Below are 9,080 nucleotides of genomic sequence, written 5' to 3' on the forward strand. Positions count from 1 at the left end.
AGGCTGACCAATTTATCCAAGCTCATCAGCTTGGCAGGTAGTGGACTTGGCATTTGATCCCAGTACTAACACTCTGCTGTCCTCTTCTCACAGAGTGGCTTCATTGTACAAAAGCCAAAGAATGATAGAATAAAAATATCCCAGTGTATTTTAATCAGGTATATATTTCTCACAGTCATGACTTCATAATGGGGACAAAAAAGGATGATATAGATGATCTAATTAATCATTCCACTCAACAATCTGTTTTTTAAAATTAATTAAATTTTTATTGAAGGATAATTGCTTTCTAAAATGTTGGTTTTTGCCAAACCTCAACATGAATCAGCCATAGGTATACATATATCCCCTCCCTCCTCAACCCCTTCCCATCTCCCTCCCCATCTCACCCCTCCAGGTTGACACAGAGCTCCTGTTTGAGTTTCCTGAACCATATAGCAAACTCCCTTCAGCCATCTATTTTACACATGGTAATGTAAGTTTCCATGTTACTCTTTTCATACATCTCACCCTCTCCTCCCTGCTCCCCATGTCCATAAGTCTGTTCTCTATGTCTCTTTCTCTACTGCTGCCCTGTGAATAAATTCTTCGGTACCATTTTTCTAGATCCCATATATATGCATTAGAATACAATATTTATCTTTCTCTTTCTGACTTACTTCATTCTGTATAATAGGTTCTAAGTTTATTCACCTCATTAGAACTGACTCAAAGATGTTCCTTTTTATGGCAGACTAATATTCCATTGCCTATATGTACCACTACTTCTTTATCCATTCATCTGTCAATGGACATCTAAGTTGTATTCATGTTCTGCTGCTGCTGCTGCTGCTAAGTCACTTCAGTCGTGTCCAACTCTGTGCGACCCCATAGATGGCCTCCTACTAGGCTCCCCTGTCCCTAGGATTCTCCAGGCAAGAACACTGGAGTGGGTTGCCATTTCCTTCTCCAATGCATTAAAGTGAAAAGCGAAAGTGAAGTTGCTCAGTCGTGTCCGACTCTTCGCAACCCCATGGACTGCAGCCTACCAGGCTCCTCCGTCCATGGGATTTTCCAGGCAAGAGTACTGGAGTGGGGTGCCATTGCCTTCTCCTTTCATGTTCTAGCTATTGTAAATAGTGCTACAATGAACAATGTGATACCTGTGTCTTTTTCAATTTTGGTTTCCTCAGGGTATGCCTATGAGTGGGATTGCTGGGTCATATGGTGGTTTTATTCCTAGTTTTTAAAGGAATCTCCATACTGTCTTCCACAGTGGCTGGATCAATTTACATTTCCACCAATAGTGCAAGAGCATTTCCTTTTCTCCACACCCTCTCCAGCATTTACTGTTTGCAGACTTTTTGTTGATGGCCATTCTGACCAGTGTGAGGTGATATCTCATTGTGGTTTTGATTTGCATTTCTCTAATAATGAGTGATGTTGAGCATCTTTTCATGTATTTATCAGCCATCTGTATGTCTTCTTTGGAGAAATGTCTGTTTAGGTTTTTTTTCCCCACTTTTTGATTTGGGTTGTTTGTTTTTCTGGCATTGAGTTGTATGAGCTGCTTGTATATTTTGGAAATTAATCCTTTGTCAGTTGTTTTATTTGCTATTATTTCCTCCCATATGAAGGGTTGTCTTTTCACCTTGCTTATAGTTTCCTTTGCTGTGCAAAAGATTTTAAGTTTAATCAGGTCCCACTTGTTTACTTTTGTTTTTATTTCTGTTACTCTAGGAGGTGGGTCATAGAGGATCTTCCATTGATTTATGTCATCAAGTGTTCTGCCTATCTTTTCCAAGAGTTTCATAGTTTCTGGTCTTACATATGGGTCTTTAATCCATTTTGAGTTTATCTTTGTGTGTGGTGTTAGGACGTATTCTATTTCATTCTTTGGGATGTAACTGTCCAGATTTCCCAGCACCATTTATTGAAGAGGCCATCTTTGCCCCATTGTATATTCTGGCCTCCTTTGTCAAAAATAAGGTACCCAGAGGTGCATGGGTTTATTTCCAGGCTTTATATATTTTTCATTTGTTTATATTTGTTTTTGTGCAGTATCATATGGTCTTGAGAACTGTATCTTTGTAGTATAATCTGAAGTCAGGAAGGTTGATTCCTCCAGCTCCATTCTTCTTTCTCAGGACTGCTTTGGCTATTTGGAGTCTTTTGTGTTTCCATGTGAATTGTGAAAATTTTTTGTTCTAGTTCTGTGAAAAATGCTATTGGTAATTTGATAGGGATCACATTGAAACTGTAGATTGCATTTGGTGGTATAGTCACTTTCACAATATTGATTCTTCCTACCCAGGAACATGGAATATCTCTCCATCTGTTTATGTCATCTTTGATTTCTTTCTTCATTGTCTTATTATTTTCTGTGTATAGTTCTTTTGTTTCCCTAGGTAAGTTTACTCCTAGATATTTAATTCCTTTTGTTGCAATGATGAATGTAATTGATTACTTAATTTCTCTTTCTGATTTTTCATTGTTAGTATACAGAAATGCAAGTGATTTCTGTGTATTGATTTTTTATCCTGAAACTCTGCTAAATTCACTGATGCACTCTAGTAATTTTTTGATACTATCTTTAGGGTTTTCTATGTACAGTATCATGTCATCTACAAACAGTGAGAGCTGTACGTCTTCTTTTCCAATCTGGATTCCTTTTATTCCTTTATTTCTTTTTCTTCTCTGATTGCTGTAGCTATGACTTCCAGAACTTTGTTGAGTAATAGTGGTGAAAGTGGACACCCTTATCTTGTTCCTGATCTTAGGGGGAATGCTTTGTTTTTTTCACCATTGAGAATAATGTTTGCTGTAGACTAATCATGTATGGCCTTTACTATGTTGAGGTAGGTTCCCCATGCCCATTTTTGAAGAGTTTTAATCATAAATGAATGCTAAATTTTATCAAAGGCTTTTTATGCATCTATTGAGATTATTACATGGTTTTTATCTTTCAATTTGTTAATATGGTGTGTCACATTGATTGATTTGCATATATTGAAGAATCCTTGCATTCCTGGAATAAAACCCACCTTGATCATGGTATATGAGCTTTTTGACGTGTTGCTGAATTGTTTGCTAAAATTTTGTTGAGGATTTTTGCATCTATGTTCATCAGTGATATTGGCCTGTAGTTTTTTTTTCTGTGTTGTCTTTGTCTGGTTTTGGTATCAGGGTGATGATGGCTTTGTAGAATGAGTGTGGAAGTGTTCCTTCCTCTGCAATTATTTGAAACAGTTTTAGGATGGGCATTAGCTCTTCTCCCTGATATCTCAGTTGGTAAAGAATCTGCCTGCAATGCAGGAGACCCTGGTTCAATTCCTGGGTTGGGAAGATCCCCTGGAGAAGGGATAGGCTACCCATTCCAGTGTTCTTGGGCTTCCCTTATGGCTCAGCTGGTAAAGAATCTGCCTTCAATGTGGGAGACCTAGATTCAATCCTTAGGTTGGGAAGATCCCCTGGAGCAGGGAAAGGCTACCCACTCCAGTATATTGGCCTGGTGATCCATGGTCAATCCTTGGGGTCGCAAAGAGTTGGATGTGACTGAGTGAGTTTAACTTTCACTTTTCAAATCTTTGATAGAATTCTCCTGTGAAGTCATCTGATCCTGGGCTTTTGTTTTTAGGAGATTTTTGCTCACAGCTTCAATTTCAGTGCTTCTAAATGGGTTATTCATAATTTCTGTTTCTTCCTGGTTCAGCCTCAGAAGATTGAACATTTCTAAGAATCTGTCCATTTCTTCCAGGGTATCCATTTTATTGCCATATAGTTGTTCATAATAGTCTCTTATAATTCTTTATATTTCTGCAATGTCTGTTGTTACTTCTTTTTCATTTCTAAATTTGTTGATTTGATTCTTCTCTCTTTTTTTCTTGATGAGTCTGGCTAAAGGTTTGTCAATTTTGTTTATCTTCTCAAAGAACCAGCTTTTAGTTTTATTAATATTTTCATATTGTTTCTTTCATTTTTTGTTTTTCATTTATTTCTGCTTGGATATTTATGATTATTTCCTTCTACTAATTTTGGGGGTTTCTTTGTTCTTCTTTTTCCAGTTGTTTTAGGTGTAAAGTTAGGTTGTCTATTTGATGTTTTTCTTGTTTCTTGAGGTAGGATTGTATTGCTATAAAGTTCCCTCCTAGAACTGCTTTTGCTGCATGCCATGAGTTTTGAGTTGTCATGTTTTCATTGTCATTTGTTTCTGGAAACGTTTTGATTTCCCTTTTGATTTCTTCAGTAACTTGTTGTTTATTTAGAAACATATTGTTTAGTCTCCATGTGTTTGTGTTTCTTACAGTTTTTTTCTCATAATTGATATCTTGTCTCATAGGATTGTGGTCAGAGAAGGTGCTAGATATGATTTCAATTTTCTTACATTTACTGAGGTTTTATTTGTGACCCAAGATGTGGTCTAATCTGGAGAATGTTCCATGTGCACTCAAGAAGAAGGTGTATTCTTCTGCATTTGGATGGAATGTCCTGAATATATCAATGAGATCCATCTCCTCTAATGTATCCTTTAAAACTTGTGTTTCCTGTGTTTTTCTCAAAGAGTTTTATAGTTTCTGGTCTTACGTTGAGATCTTTAATCCATTTTGATTTTATTTTTGTGTATGGTGTTAGAAAGTGTTCTAGTTTCATTCTTTTACAAGTGGTTGACCAGTTTTCCCAGCACCACTTGTTAAAGAGATTGTCTTTTCTCCAGTGTATATTCTTGTCTCCTTTGTCAAAAATAAGGTGTCCATAGCTGCGTGGATTTATCTCTGGGCTTTCTATTTTGTTCTATTGATCTATATTTCTGTCTTTGTGCCAATACCATACTGTCTTGATGACTGTGGCTTTGTAGTAGAGCCTGAAGTCAGGCAGGTTGATTCCTCCAGTTCCATTCTTCTTTCTCAAGATTGCTTTGGGCATAATATTGAGGAAAACAGAATTGAAAGAGACAGGTGTACCCCAATGTTCATTGCAGCACTGTTTATAATAGCCAGGACATGGAAGCAACCTCGATGTCCATCAGCAGACGAATGGATAAGAAAGCTGTGGTACATATAAACAATGCAATATTACTCAACTATTAAAAAGAATACATTTGAATCAGTTCTAATGAGGTGGATGAAACCAGAGCTTATTATACAGAGTGAAGTAAGCCAGAAAGAAAAACACCAGTACAGTATACTAACACATATACATGGAATTTAGAAAGATGGTAACGATAACCCTACACGCAAGATAGCAAAAGAGACACAGATGTATAGAACAGTCTTTTGGACTCTATCGGAGAGGGCGATGGTGGGATGATTTGGGAGAATGGCATTGAAACATGTACATTATCATACATGAAACGAATTGCCAGTCCAGGTTCAATGCATGAGACAGGGTGCTCAGGGCTGGTGCACTGGGATGACCCAGAGGGATGGGATAGGAAGGGAGGTGGGAGGGGGGTTCAGGATGGGGAACACACGTACACCCATGGTGGATTCATGTCAATGTATGGCAAAACCACTACAATATTGTAAAGTAATTAGCCTCCAATTAAAATAAATAAATTCATTAAAAAAAGACTTGTGTTTCCTTGTTAATTTTGTTTTGATGATCTGTCCATTGGTTTGAGTGGGGTGTTAAAGTCTCCTATTATTATTGTGTTACAGTTGACTTCTCCTTTATTTCTGTTAGTGTTTTTCTTATGTATTGAGGTGCTCCTATGTTGGATGCCTAGATATTTACAATTGTTTTGTCTTCCTCTTGGATTGATCCCTTGATCATTATGTAGTGTCCTTCCTTATCTCTTGTAATCTTCTTTATTTTAAGGTCCATTTTGTCTGATGAGGATTGCTATGCCCAATGTAGAGACAAAAGTTTATAACAACAATAAAAAATGTGACTGAGGAAAAAAAAAAGCTCAAAATCTTAAATAGATTTCATAGTGCCAATAAAATTAACAACTACAACAGGGGGTAAAAAACAAACAAACAAACAAAAAAAAAACAGGAAAAAAATCCAAAAGAATCTACAGAACAAGTCAAAACAAGGAATAATACATGTTTTTCTTGAGTCACTGCTGTCAAGAGTCCTTTCCCTCTCTCAGAGTCATAGTCCACCTCACCTCTCTAGGATGCCCTCCAGCACTGTGCTAATCCCTGGACCTGTTTTGGGGGCAGCTCAGATACTATTCTGGTCCTACATCTGTGTATTCTTGCCTCCAATGTCCACAGCTATCAGAACTAATGCATTTTATTTTGTGGGAGCTTTCAATGTGCTTTTATATATTCCATAGACACAGAGTCTGCCTAGTTGATTGTGTGGATTTAATCTGCAGCTTGTACAGCTGGTGGGAAGGTTTTGGGTCTTCTTCTTTAGCCACACTGCCCCTGGGTTTCAACTATGGTTTTATTTCTACCTCTGTATGTGGGTCATCCACTGGGGTTTGCTCCCGAGGCTGCCCTGGAGGACTTGGGTTTGCCCCTATGAGGGCCAGGTGTGGAGATGGTGCAGCTGCCTGGGTCCCATGGGTTCTGACAACACCAGCTACTCAGGGATGTTGGTGGCTAGGGCATCAGGAAATATAGTGCTCTAGAAGGGTATGGCAACCAGTATTGGCCAATAGGCTCCAGTATTCTTGCCTGGAGAACACTTCTGACAGAGAAGCCTGGCAGGCAATAGTCTACAGGGTCGCAAGAGTTGGACATGATTAAAGTGACCCTGTGCGCATAGACACAAGACATGTTTTGCTTGTGGCAGTTCTGCCCCAGTAAGAGATGAGCGTGAAGGTGGCACAGCTGCTTTGCTTGCAGGGGCCCTGGTGGCACCAAGTGTGCAGGGACTTCACTGCCTCCACCACAGGATTTATGGCCCTCTCAGAGTCTTTTTTTCAAGCCTCTTGTAGTTGGCAATCAAAAGGCCTCTTTGGATAGTCTTTCCCTTAGCTCTGCCTGTTCAGGCACTTAGAGGGCTTCCTTGCCTGGGGTCCTTCTCTGTTGTTCAGTGTGTCAGGCACATAGAGGGGAGCCCCCTGGCTAGGGTCCTACTCTGTAGTTCCATGTGTCATGCACTCTCTGGGCTAGCCTCTCTATTGTTCAGCTGCTGATGCTGTCATGTGGGGAGAGAGAGGCTATGGTGATAGCTCCACCCCCTACGTGTGACTCAGCAGTATCACCTTGCTTCCATGGCTGCCCAATTTTCCTCTACAGGCACTTCCCATCACAATCTCCTCCCTCACATCCCCTTGATCCATCTCTCTGCAGTCAACAGCAGCCCTTGCCCTGGGATGGCTCCACAATCCCTAAGTTCCAGCTCCAAGCTGCTGTGCCTTCCAGGGGACCTGCATCCCTGTCCTGGGTATGTAGGGCTGGGGCAAGGACTGTCTGATTCTCATTCCATTAGGCTGCCGCAGATCAGCTGTTTCACTCTCAGCCTTAAATGTTTGTGCTCTGACTCAGACAATTGCCCTGATGTGAGGAACAGACCCCTGAATGGTCCTTTATGGAGATGAACTAGAAAATGGATTTTTGAATATTCACTATATACATAATCTCACTCATAATCTTAATAACTTGAAAACTTAACTGGCAATAACTTAATAACTGGCAAAAGAAATATTTCACTTTTGGTATTTTGCTGGTGAGAAAACTGAACATATATAACTCCCAAATGGATTTGAGATATGGATCTAACAGCAACTTAAAAAAACTATCCTCTTTTTCCATGCTTTGTCAACTTTATCAATTAATACCAAATCTCAGCTGCGAGTAAGGCAGGAATATACATTTTTAAGTCCTAGGTTCTTTAAAATATAATCTACCTATTGCTGTCTAGATACATTATCACTTCCTAATGCAATGACACACACTCAGACATTTCTGGAAGAATCTTTGTAGGGGCCAGGAAAAAAAGGTCACTCTTTTCTTATTGTGTTTATTTTGTCTTTATCTACTTATCAAACTGGTGAACTTTTCATGTTTTCCTGTCCTAGTGTCTTGATTCCTGAACCTTTGATTCCTGATCATAAGAACATCACTGACACTTGGTACTCTGAGTCAAATTCCAGAATCTGCCATCAAATCCCTACTTTACATCTTTGGGCTTCTGGTCTTTTGGATGCAATGAGGGATGAATGGAGAGAGGAGCACTGAAACATATACATTATCACATGTAAAATTAGTCAGTCAGTGTAAATTTGCTATATGATGTTTGGGGCTCAAATTCAGTTTTCTGTGACAACTCAAAGGGGAAAGATAGGATGAGAGGTGGAATGGAGGCTCAAGACAGAGGACGAATGTATTCTTATTTCTGATTCATGTTGATGTATGGCAGAAACCAACACAATACTGCAAAGCAATTATCCTCCAGTTAAAATAAATATATTTAAGTTAAAAAATCTTTTTTTCAAGTTAAAAAATAATTCTGAGCTTGATCTGAATGATTATCTTCCTTCCCAGTTTTAATATTCTATGATTCTAGTTTTCAGTGGCCACAATATTCTGTGATTCTAGTTGCCAGTGGTATTATTAACACTTGTGAATTGGATGTGGCTAGTTTATTTTGACAATAATACAAGTTTTATAATAATGATTATAATCAATAAATATGTCCTGACCTGTTTTTGAACAGCAGAATTCTTCAGATTTTTCATCAGTACCATTTTTCTAAGCCTTCAAAGTCTCCAAAGATATTGAAACAAATTTCCATCTTTATGTTCAGGACAACATCAAATGAAAAGATGCAGGACATTTCAGGTTGAACTAGTTCTATTTGGGAGGAAGACAAAACATTACAAGTCAGCAACAAGAGAGATCAACTACCTACTCAACTTGTTGGCAAAAAAACAAGCCCACATAAATATATCCCTATTCACTAACAGAGGGTTGAAAATTTTTTAAAAATATAAGCCCTCTTCCCAAAAAGATTAGGAGAAAATCAGAGAATAAGTACATCTCTAAAAATAGATTTTTAAAAATAAAATATGGAAATACTATGAGTTATATCCTTCGTGTTATCAAATACATCAAAGAAGAAAAGACTTCTGAGACACAGGCGCTTAGACTCAAAAGGGAAATCACAACTGGGAAGAGGACAAAAATGCAAAGATGAAAAAA

At 38.5% G+C, this 9,080-nt stretch overlaps 1 long non-coding RNA gene across 2 annotated transcripts in view; it reads right to left on the reverse strand.

Annotated features, from left to right (window-relative positions):
* LOC147355100 (uncharacterized) overlaps nucleotides 1-8,830 on the reverse strand; it is a 151,311-nt gene extending 142,481 nt beyond the window's left edge. The window contains exon 1 of one of the 2 annotated variants that reach the window (XR_015144216.1): nucleotides 8,582-8,830. This is a non-coding gene — a long non-coding RNA (uncharacterized LOC147355100). The remainder of the gene's footprint in view (nucleotides 1-8,581) is intronic. The other variant, XR_015144215.1, reaches the window with a different exon arrangement.
* Between the last annotated feature and the right edge of the window lie 250 nt (nucleotides 8,831-9,080).

This window comes from Bos grunniens, chromosome 17 (genome assembly GCF_055505025.1).
Source record: "Bos grunniens cultivar Pamir isolate PY7600 chromosome 17, Bosgru_T2T1.0, whole genome shotgun sequence".
Classification (NCBI taxonomy): Eukaryota; Metazoa; Chordata; class Mammalia; order Artiodactyla; family Bovidae; genus Bos; species Bos grunniens.